This window comes from Amphiura filiformis, chromosome 7 (assembly GCF_039555335.1).
Source record: "Amphiura filiformis chromosome 7, Afil_fr2py, whole genome shotgun sequence".
Lineage (NCBI taxonomy): Eukaryota > Metazoa > Echinodermata > Ophiuroidea > Amphilepidida > Amphiuridae > Amphiura > Amphiura filiformis.
Genome location: NC_092634.1, coordinates 51,587,881 through 51,600,565, shown reverse-complemented (window position 1 = coordinate 51,600,565; position 12,685 = coordinate 51,587,881). Strand labels below are relative to the sequence as shown.

At 37.9% G+C, this 12,685-nt stretch overlaps 1 long non-coding RNA gene across 1 annotated transcript; it reads left to right on the top strand.

The window, feature by feature from the left end:
* Window positions 1-4,205: 4,205 nt before the first annotated feature.
* LOC140157312 (uncharacterized) lies at window positions 4,206-12,622 on the top strand. The gene is made up of 3 exons (XR_011859664.1): window positions 4,206-4,608; window positions 9,326-9,373; window positions 12,580-12,622. It is a non-coding gene; the product is annotated as an uncharacterized lncRNA (long non-coding RNA).
* Window positions 12,623-12,685: the final 63 nt, after the last annotated feature.

The following is a 12,685-nucleotide window of genomic DNA, read 5'->3' as shown; positions in this document are numbered from 1 at the left end:
CATCAGCCTTCCATCTGTCTGTGACTTGGCGCATCACCATCATCCTCATAGGTAAGATACAAAGGCATAACTAGGTTTAGGATGTGAGACAAACCGTCAGTCTGTCTGACCCATTATTCTCCTGTGAAGTCGAGACGGAAAATATTAAAATTAATTTTAAATCATCCCTTTTGGCATGTTTGGGGCAAGGTTGCATGTAGGCCTATAGCCTACTGATAATGCTATTCTGAACATGCTGATATTTTCCCTTCAGAACTGGGAGGAAATTTTCACTAATCAGCGAGCAGATCAGTCCCAGTAACTCAGTATCTTCATTAATCATTAGGACGTTGATTAGATTCAGGTCCGTATAGATGTCATTATGTTTATGACAAAGACTAGTCTTGCTGGCAAGACTAAGTGTGACCGTCGACCGTGCGACGGCTTTTTGCCCCCCGAAATTCTTTTTTCATCTGGAACAGCTAAAGCTCCATCCTTTCTTAAGTTCCTAGTTCGAATACTGACATAGGCTTTTTCCCAGCCAACACAATTTGGTGTTTAAGGGTAGACTAGGTATTGCTGGTCGAGGCAGCCAAAAAAATCATTTCATTATCTAAATTATTATATTATTGAAAAATAACACTTTGATATTTTGCAAAAGTTCATTCTACAAATCATATATATACTTTGAAAACATGCTTCATTTATTGTTGTTAATGAGTTATATACGTTTTACAAAAGTGTTGTTGTTTCAGTCCTCTTTACAACATAACTCAAGAACCACAGGACCTACAAAAGTATATCTGTGATATTTGAATTCTTCTCACACTCGCTATGAGATGATCAATGTAATTTTTGCCAAAGCTCACTACCATTCGCAACATGCTGTGAAATACCAAATCGCAACAGTTTAAAAATAGTTGCTAACCATTCGCATATACGAGGAATATATCTTTCTGATATCAAATAATATTTGAAATTCGCGATATAATACAAATGATTAAAAATGATATTTTTCACATTTTAACAGTTCTCGAACTCGAAGTAAAAGGTATCAATTTAAATGATAATGTATTTTAAATGATAATGTATTTTAAACTGTTGTGATTTGGTATTTCACAGCATCAAACGAATGGCAGTGAGCTTTGGCAAAAATTGCATTGATCATTTCAACTTGCTCCACTTTTGCCAAAATTGGTGGCAAATTTGTAAAAGTATACAAAAAGTCCCAAAATTTCAGAATTTGCGAGCGTAGGGAGCAAAAAATCAGGTTTTTACGCTTTTTTTGGACAAAAATTGTCCAAATTTTGGGAAGAAAGTCCACTTTTCACAAAATCGCACCTCCCCTCCTTGGAAAAAAAAGTCCACTTTTTCAAAATCAGCACCCCCAAAAAAAAAAAAAAAATCTGCGTACGGGCCTGGGGCTGTGCAATAATTATGAGCCCTGGGAGATGGTAAAATTGGTGGGGGGGTGGAGGCAGTGGCGGATTTAAGCTGTCAGGCCCCCCTGTTATTTTGGCCAAAGGGCCCCCTGCTTTTTTTTTTGCTTTAATTGTTTTCTGCAAGGTTCGGTGGGTATATAGAATGGTAGGCCTACTGAAAAGGTTATTTTTATGATACATGCCCGTGCATGCAAAAGGACATTCTATTTATGCCCGCTTAAGCCTTAAAAGGTCTTTCCCCTTAGATATGAATTTTGCCAATTTTGGCCCAGATATCCAAGATCAAGAGTTCCCAGGGGCCCAAATGTCAATACAAAGGGCCAGTCGTTTCTCAATAATTATTCTTGTGTACAAAGGTCAAATATTATAGGCCCACTTCTTTGTTTTAACATTTGCGGCCCTCTGCCCCACGGCCAGGGCCTAAAATCTTTTTAAAAAGTAATTGAAAGCAAATATAACAGTTCATGGTTCTGAGTTGGTACACGGAGCACTTGGGCAGTGTACCTTTACATGGGTACATGAGCCTCATAATGTCAAATATTATGGGCTACAGGGCCCAAATGGGCCCAGGCCCAGGGCCCCCAAAATGTTCCCCCTTCCCCCCACCAATTGCCCTGTTCATCTCCTTTTTAGACCTAAAACACAATGTTTTGGGCCAAAATAGGGTAAAATTGCATAATTTTGCCCGCGCGAAGCGCGCACTGGCCCTATATATATATAGCAAAATTCACCTTCATTTTGGAATGGGGTCAACTTTAAGAAGGCTGTTAAAGAATACCTTATGCAAAATCTTACTTTGTACTTTTTATTAGCTGTGAAATTCTGCTAAGGCAATTCCCCTAAGTACCGGGGGTGCTTTTTGGGTGGGCTCGTTGTGGTTGTTGAGTTGGTGGGGTGGGGTCTGGCATTGAATCCCAGTTATCATGGTGGACTTGCCTTTTCATACACGTCTGCAATATTGGCTTTCTGATTAATTATTTGTGCAATAATAATTTTTGATTTTTGATAGTAGGCCTATCATATTTAGTTTTTTTGTTGATATTTTGATGTTAAGGGATGGGGTATGAACGTTTGGACAGTATTTATTGTGGGACATTAGAGCACATCAGACATATCGAATTGCATTCTGAATACGAAGAATGTCCTTCTGATATCAAATAATTTTGATTTTTGAAATTCGCAATGTAATTCACATTTTATGGCAAATGATTAAAAATTGATATTTTTGATATTTAGGGTACCTGCAGGGAATATGGGACCATTAAGGACGTTTAGCTTATTTGCATAAAAACTAAAGAAGATATGCCCACAAGAGATTGTTATGATGAACAACCTGTCCTTTAAGATTAATAAAACAGGCAATGTTACCTTGTTTTTATGTCAATTGTTTGGACGCTATGACGTCAAAATGACGTCATCGTCAAGTGTCCCATATTACCTGCATGTGCAGGTAATATGGGACACTGTGTTATCTCTATGGTGAAAATCAAAAAGTTCAGAAAATCACTCTTTTGTTCTAAAAACATTTTTGTTACATGATTTTGAATGTTAAATGCAAATTTCTACAAGAAAATTCAATTTTCTAAATAGTTTTGCTTTTCGCATTGACAATGCACACAATTTCCTATGTGTCCCATATTACCTGCACCCATCCAGTTGAAAATCAGAGAAAATAATCATTTATAAAAGGAAAGTGCCACTTGTCAGTGGAATTTTACCTGCTGATAAGCTTAACCCATCACCTAAAGATCATAAAAATGACAAATGCCCCCTCAGTACCAGAGTTTTTGGATACACAATCATAAAATGTGACGTCATTGATTTTATATCAGGCCAAAAAAACGACATAATTTTTTGGGCAATTTCACTCTTTTTGGCATTGATTTCCAAGAGTTTGATACACTGACTCCAAAACTGCATTTCTAGAAGCACAATTGATGTCTCTAAACACTTAACAAATCAACTTAAAGTGTTTACCTTCTCTAAGCCAGTACCTTTTGTTCAACTTGTGAAAACAGGTGTCCCATATTACCTGCTGTCCCATATTACCTGCAGCTACCCTAACAGTAGACCTACTCGAAGTAAACTTTATAATTCTGATGATTTATACTTAAGTGTATGTAGGTGGGATGAAAAGCCGACGATCAATTGAAAATTTTGACCTTTCGCATAATTATCTGCAATTGTATTGTATATTGTAATTTTAAATGTAATTTTAATGTCTTTTCTATATTCTATGTTTTTTAATGTGAACTCTGTAAATTGAATGATATGCATGAATAAACTCAAATCAAATCAAATCAATGTCATAGTAAAATCGAAAACAAAATATAAAATTGTTATATTTCACTGCCGCATGGCTTATAAATCAAATTAAACTAAGCCACTTGAGTGCATTATGCATTCCCTCACAGTGAGTGAGTTTGGGCCCTCCAAATTTTGGCCGCGCCCAGGGCCCCAAAAGGCAAATCCGGCCCTCAAAATGTTCAGGCCCCCCCCTGTTTGTGAACGATCCCTACTGAGGTGCATAGGCGTACTATCCGGGGGTGTGGGGATGGGGGGTACCCCCCTTTGGCACGCCATGTTTTAACAGTAGTCATCTGAGTTTAGTTTCAAAATGCCCCCCCCTGCGTACGGGCCTGCACAGCCCCTTAGATGAGTTTTGACACGAACCCTTCACAGAAAGAAACACGGCGTGTTGATATGGCACAATTGGCAAGCCATACAATTTATCGATCATGCAGCGAGCACGAAAAACCAAAATACACCTTGCACACACAGAGATGCACACATGTGCTTTTCAGATAGCTTCAGATAAGTTCAATGTGAGGGACCTTTGACAGCAACACGATTGATAACGTAAAACCACAGATTGTAGAAGGAATCTGTGGAAAAACGTGGCGGTATTGCACATGGCAGTGGTCAAAATATTCTCATGTTTATCAGATAAACCGGGCAGATAAATTGCATTGCTTTCGCCAGTAAGTTGCGCCATCGCCATGAGTAACCTAGAACACTGATGTAAAATTATCATCATCAGCACGACTGATAGAAATATGCTGAATATTCTTGAAAAAGAATACTGGATTTATATTGAAATTTGTACCTGTACCAAAGGTCGATCACTGGTCAGGTTACTAGCCCTTTTTGAGTAATATAAATATCTGCAAATAGCTTCAAGCATGAGGTAAGTACATTTACACATATATACTAGTATTATGAACAAACGTGATTTCGTAATTTTATTAGTGGCATATGCATGCAGATATTTATACATTGCAGGCCTATGCTATATAATAATATATACTATAGTGGGCAATAATACATAAAAATCATACTTTTATAAATAAAAACAAATTACACTAAAGCCATAAAAATGTATGATTTCCTTCAACTTGGATTTTTTGCTGAACCATGAAATGGTAGGCCTATATACTGACTATCCTTTTGGTCTGAAATGGGTATATCTCTAAATGCCACAAAGATATGACCCCCAAGTGGTGTCATATGAAAGAGAAAAATGTAAAGAATTTAATAAAAATACCACCCCCGAGTGGTGTCAAATGAAAGAGGGAAAAAGTAAATACATAATCCAAATAATTTTTGGTGGTGGTGGGGGGACACTCCTCATAAGACACAGGTCAATATTCCTATCCTTTTTAGTGATGGTGCTACAGGGGGCAAGGGGTGTTTGCCCCTTATATTTTTCTTGCCCCCCCCCCTTCCACACTTGAGGCAAAAAAACCCAAATTATGTAGATTTTCACTTTTTGCAGCAATTTTGTGCAAAATTTGTCAATCCCCCCCCCCCACCCCCTGAAATTCACTTTGTGTATGCATAAGCAGTGGGGGTGCCAGGACCCTAAAGTTCTTAGATGGGGGGGTCCAACAAAGAAAAAATAAAGCATTCAATTTAATTGCCCTCAGTTCCTTTTTAGCACAAAAAAGTTTTTGGCCCAAATAGGGTGTCATTGCAAATTTTCTTGCTGCCATATAAATATATAGCAAAAACACCTTCAGTTGGAGCTAATAAATACATGTAGTCTGAAATTAAATTTTTTTGTGAGGTTTTGTGCAAAAGAAGTCCCAGTAAGACCGGATCAAAATATGCTCGCCCCCGACCCCACCTCTCCCAATGTGTACTCGTACATGCCTCAATGGAGGATCAGTATTTCTAACCCCATTTGGCAGACCCCCTCACCCCCTCCCAATTGTAAAGTCTACAGTTTTTCCCTGAGCCTCAAGGAAGAACAGATGATTAATTGTGTTTTCAACTGATTAAGTGTCCCAGGTTAAAGAAGAAATAAAACAAACAAACAAACAGTTACGCCACTGTACAAGATTACGGTGAGAAAATGTAGATTTTATCCCTCTTTAAAATTTTGTATTTCATTGTTTTTGCTATGATTAATAGCGAATAGCTTTTGTGAATGGTTGCAAAATCAGGCTCTATGCTCTTCAATTGAATTATGAAGGTATGTTTTAGTAGGCCTACTAATCAAACCAGTGGCGTAGCGTCACAGGGGCACGAGGGGAGGGCATGTGCCCCCTCCCCAATCGATCTGAAATTTTAAAAAATCCCATAGGAAAATGGCCGAAAAATGGCTTGTGCCCCCCCCAATCAGACCCGGTGCCCCCCCCCCAATCGGATGACCCACGCTACGCCACTGAATCAAACACATAAATTTGAAATCAGTTCTTAAAATATAAGAACTCTGCTAGCTTCTGCTGTTTCAAATCAACACATTCAAAATCAAAATGTATTTTTAAATGTATTTTCAACATGTATAAAATTTTAACTCTGTGCTCTGAGTCTCTGCATCCTGCAGCTGACATAAGTTTGCCATTCTCTTTTACTCAGCCTGCAGCATTTCCTTGTGCTTTGAATTCCTCCACATGTTCACACTCAGAATATTATAAGAATACTGGTATACCTGCAATAGGTGGCAGCTGATAGAAAATCAATATTGTAAATGTGGAAATATTTGTGCAATTTAGTTTTTCACCCATAGCCAATTTTGAACTGTTTCATTTTTACATTTTTTTCTAATTCCTTACGTTGACACAAAAGGAATAAATTGGGTGTTGTTTTTTTGCTGTAGCTGTTTGGAACATGAAAATATTGTGAAAATAAATGTACGGCATAAATATATAGTGCAAAATATGTCTACTGTCTTCAGTGTGAAGGAAATTGAGTCGGAGCGTTTATAGGGGTCAGGAAGGGCAGACGCACAAACATGGATTTTATACAATAACACATGGATTTTATACAATAACACATGGATTTTGGGTGTGTGTGTTTGTGCATTATTACAAACAGCATTTTTATACAATAGGCCTACAACAATTTATTGTTGCAGCAGAAAATATTTTTGATCATTTTGGAAAGAAAATTTTTATAGTCAATATTATAGTTTCAACTATGTTTTGATTTGTCCTATAAATATGGAGAGACCAATTTATGGCTATTTGTAATTCAAGGCCCAGCTCGTAATTCATTTTTCAAAATTATATTTAAAAAAAATGCTATTCTGTTTTTAATTTAAAAATGTTCAGTTTTTTTATAATCTGCATTAGGTTGTATTATTTAAAAATTCTCAGACCTACATTGGCGTACGCAGGGGGGGTGTTACGGGTGTGAAACACCCCCCTTGGATCTGTCAAAAAAAATGGTGGGAGAAAAGGCAAAGAAAGAGAGAGGGAGAGAGGAGAGAGAGAGGGGAGAGGACTAGAGGAGAGGAGGGAGATGAGCAAGTCATAGGGGACATATTATTACAATTAATTATCATAGGCCTATAGATTCCTTAACTACCCCGCCCACACAATTATCTCACCCCTAGGCCTATTATACCCGGTATTGACCGGCATGCAACGTACGTAAATAAATGTGTTGATACATGATAATACCCCCCCCCCACATCATTACACCTTTACCCTGGCAACGTCACGAACGTAACATGGATATATAGGGCCTACATGCTAAAACCAACACCTCTCCACATCACACCCCACACCCTACACCCGGACCCTACCCCGGCAATGTAAGTAAAGGTTTTAATTGTGCAAATTGAGTTCGGGCCCTTTTTTTCTGTTTGAAGCAATGATTTAAATAGTGTAAAAATTATGCACCAAATGGCTTCAATCGGACCTTCATTTTGCAAATTTTTTCCAACTTCTGCTGGAGGGAAAACTCTTGTTCACGAAAGGCTTCATGTACCGTTATTTCACCAATTTTCGGCTTTTCAAACTAAAATTTTACACACTATTAATAGTGCCAAAATGGTCCACCAAATCGCGTCAATTAGGTCTTCATTTTCAAAAAGTTTCTAATTCTCAGGGGGGCACATCCCCCCTCAGACACCCCCCTGCGTCGCGCAGGCGCGACGGGATGACCGCTACGCGGCCATTTCAGTATTTTATTCATCACACCCCCCTTGAAAAATTCCTGCGTACGCGCATGCAGACCTATGTTGGAAAAAATTGGGACCAAAAGTTTCTCGGTATCATTGGAATTGGCACACTCCCCTTTATCAGATAATGTCTCCAGTGAGTCCCAAACACTGGGCATTTTGGGTAAAAGTTCATCAAACTTTACACAGGGTCAAATTTCTAATTTGCTCAAATCGTGTTTAAAAGCAAGTCGATGAATTCCTCTAGTCATACGGATTCAAAAAATCAGTTTGACCTATCTAGGATACCGTTCTTATTTTCAAAAAGGATGACAACAGTCACATTTTTGACTCTATGGGGGTCAAAAATATAAAATTGCTCCGAGTTGTCAGAATATTCATTTTAATATAACAATTCAAAATATTGGGTCTCATTTTTAGTCAAATTGGGTATATTTTGGGAGTATATTTTTGGAATTGCAACCAATTTAAAATCAAGACCCCCTCCCCCATCTTCCAACCAACCTGTTATTCCATTGTTTGATGTGATACAAGAAAATATTTAGTAAAGAGCTGTTCCATTTATATTAATTATGGTCTCATCAGTCACAGCCTTTCATCATCTTATTTTTATATAATACAATTCACTTAAGGTGGCATGCAGGATCAATCAAAGTGGGAAATTTTAGACCTTAAAATATCCCAAATTTTGGTCAAAATTGAAAAAAAAATGCAAATTTTAATCCTTTTTCACCCATATTTTTAAAACGAATTGAAAATTTGAAAACACTTTCTCAATTTGTGTCTTTACAACACAAATATGCAATTTTCGTCAATTTTGATATTTAGGGTAAAAAAATTAGCATGGAAAATCAAATTTGGCATTTTTTCTCAAAAAACAGCTCATTTTTGCAGAAATCTGCTGTGCTAGTTGGGATTCCTTGTATCATTTCCGTTCTGAAAATGTATACTTTTATGTACCTATCATCATTACTTTTAAAGATACAAATACAACACAAAACAATGTTTAAAATTTCACACTTTGAGTGATCCTGCCTGCCCCCTTTTGACATTGATTTATGAGCTAAATTGTATGTTTATGCAAAGGTATAGTTGTGTTTTTGAACATCTAATTTGGTGCATATTATATTTAAATGGTGCAATGTGCTATCTTCAGTAGAGAGCAATTTTTAATTCGGTGTTATATCAGGTGGTAGGCACACGGCTGGGTTTCAAAACAATACTTTTATTTGCTATAGCAAACAACAAGTCGGTGTAAACATATGATACACTCAATAAAAATAAACACAAAACAACGAGTCTGTGTAAACATATGATGCACTCAATAAACACAAAACCCAAGATCTATTTGCTTTTTGAACATTTTAATTTTGGCAAATTACAAAAGAATGGAAAATTATAACAGAAAAAAATAAGCAAACATATTTATAAAATATTATAAAAAAAGAAGTATAACACTTTCTTATACCATACCCTCCTATCACATTTTTCATAGTGGTCATCTTAGGCCGATAGCCTATGGTGTTAAACGTCATGGTCGAAAGTAAGTTGACTAAGTAAAAACACCTGCATTGTTGGTAACCGTGTAACCATGGTAACCCTGCTTTCACCTACGGTTTGTGTGTTTTGTTAGGTTTGATTTTTCCTCTCTCTGTATGATGTTGTTGTTAAGGTTAGGAAGTTCCTGGAAATTGGTTGAGTTCTCATGCTCTATAAGTAGTAGCGGAGTAGCCAGGAGTAGGCAAATTCAAGGGGAGCAAAATTTGACCAAAATTGGAGGCAAAATGGGGCAAGATGAACCAATGAAGGGGGAAGCTTCCCCACCCTTTGGCAACACCACTAGGTCTGCAAAGTGGCAAGTTTCACAATATTTGGACTTTAAAGGTTGCCTTTTGGAACCCTTGATATTTTATGAGCATTGTTGGAACTCAACCAAATTCAAATGCCCTCTTCCCTCAGAAAAAATGATAAAATATGTATATCTGGTACCCCAACTTAATTATTGTAGTGAAAGTTGACCTAGAAACCTTGCCACATGTACTCCTGATAAAATAAACTATATGTATATATATAGGTGCTTGTAGATTCCAGTCAATTTTGGAAAAATCTTTTGACTGCTTTCAGAATTTCAAATATAGGACAGGATGGTGATAATTTAATTATCAAATCCATATCTACTTCCAAAATCAAAGCATTGATACCTCATTAATTCTTGTACGGGGGTGTACGTGTGTGGTGGGCATTCAGTATATTGCCATGCATCATGTGCCTGTCAATAGACCCCCCTTTTTCACCAAATCTGCCACCCAATGACCCCCTTTATTCATCAGCGTTTACCCAATGACCCCCTGTTTTAGAAAGTTTCCCAAAATCAGTGCATGTACTACCAAAATATGTATGCTATAAAAGCACTGATACCCCATTCATTCTTGTACTTATCACCGGGGGGGGGGGGCAATTGTATATATTGGCACGCGTAGGGTGGGGGGGCACTCGTATATTGGCATGTGCCTGTCAATAGACCCCTTTTTCACCAAATCTACCACCCAATGACCCCCTTTTTTCATCAGCTTACACCCAATGACCACATTTTTTTAGAAATTTACCCCAAATCTGCAAAAGTTTTGCTAGTCTCCTCCGCAGCCAGTTTGGTTACGCTCCCTCCACACAAACAGTCTGCCAATGGCCACTTATAACGTCGTTTCTGATTGGCTAGGCGTTTGTAGCCGTGAGAGCTGTACATACGGGAACTTGATTGACCTCAGTCAGTGTGGCGAGATGGCGGGTCAAACTTGCTCATGAATAATAAAGTAGCCGTCTAGCCGATCGACCAATTGAAAGCTTTGTTTGACGTCAAGATGGATGGCGTCGGCAGAAAAAACGTTAGCGAATCAAAAGGACCAGTTCGTGATCATTGGCAGACTGTTTGTGTGGAGGGAGCGGAACCAAACTGGCTGCTGTGGAGACTAAAGTTTTGCGTGCATTTTGAAAATTATTTACATTTTTGCAACAATTTTGGCTTCAAAATGGTACATTTTTGCCTAGAACGTTATTTTTCACAGTCAATGACACCTAATTTTTAGTATTTCCACCCATAATGACCCCTCCCCCTTTTTAACTGAATAACCCTTTTTTTGGACAAAAAGTGCCACCGATAGACCCCTAGTAATGTTCTCTGGTACGGTTGGTGAACAACAACCAGTGCTGTACGGTGCAAAAACTGATTGAGGAGCCAATGGCCCCTAACTTTATCAATTTAGGCGCCCAAATTTTGCTCCCAGGTAAAAAATCTGAGGTGCCAACGTAAACTGAACAGCCACGTGTGTTGAATGTTCATAGCTGCTGTACTCTGATCTACATATTCCCATTGAACGCTACATACTTCATACGCAGCATGTATAGTGTACATTGTAGGCCTATACAGCCTGTCTCAAAAAAAATTGTGCAAGTGAAAAGCGCCCTCTCTGGCAATTAGGAAATACCGCTGTGACATGATGCTTGCATCAACGTCAAAGGCGTAGTCTTAGCTCTCAAATGCCGTTTGTTCTGTTCAATTTGCTTGTTTTAATCTCGAGATATGTTTAATTAAAGACGAAAGGGTAAAGTCACAATTGTGCCACTTTTACTAGGGAAGAGGGCTTTACATGTAACAGTGATAGCATCAAGTTTTTAAGAGTTCCTTCGTGAAATCAAAAGAATGCATCAATTATACAATACAAATATTTTTATGACTGTTATTACAGTTTTATCATGATGCAGGAATGATGATTCTCTTTTTCCACTGTAAAGAGCTTAAAAGATAAATACATATTTCACATTCTGCTGTAAAAATTTAATACATGTGCACGTCAATGATTTTATCATGGTAAATACTGTTCTCTTAGTCACTTCAGACATGTTAAAAGACAAACAAATATTGCGCACTTTTACATGTTATATAGGTTAATGAACGCGTATTACTTGTTGGGAGAGATATTAGACAAAATAATGCACGGGCGCTGATGTTGTTGCATCTAATGCATGCGCCCCGAAAGGGGGAGTGCATTAGAAGCATCAACATCAGCTATCATTGATTTATGTACAGCTCTCTTCCCTAGTAAAAGTGGCACAATTATGATTTTACCCTTTCGGTGTTAAAAAAACATATCTCAAAATTAGAACAAGCAATTTGAACAGAACAAACGGCATTGGAGAGCTAAGACTGCGCCCGTGACGTTGATGTAAGCATTATGTCACAACGGTATTTTCTAATTGCCAAAGAGGGCGCTTTTCACTTGCACAATTTTTTTTTGAGACAGGCTGTATGTTTTCCAGGAATCCCCATTGAGACATCATGATAAATGCATATTCATAGCATACATTCGTACTCTTGAATGCTACATTACATACATGTTTTGTTTTTGGCAATTAAAAGCTTCAGCAGTTGGTCGCCATTGGCGCCAGGGATCAAATATTTAGTCGCCATCAGCAAAAATCTAGTCGCCAATGCGCCTAAAATGGTCGCACCGTACAGCACTGACAACGACATCATTTTCATATTAGAGTTATCATCTTTCTCCAATACATTTAATCTGTGTCTAAAATGTCACAATTGACTGGAATCTATGATGCAAGCACTTGTAAAATCTTGCAACGCTGTAAGTACGCAAGTTATTTGGTACCATGTGAATGCTTATGTGACTAGTGCATCATATACAAGACATACATAATAGTAACAACATATTTTGCTTTACTTTAATCTCTGCCCAGGACAAGAGGCTTTTCACGGACCCGACCCTAAGCACAGCTTGAATGCTTCGAATAAGCGAAGATGGCATACCTCCACCACGCAGAATATCCCGTCAATACAGCTCCA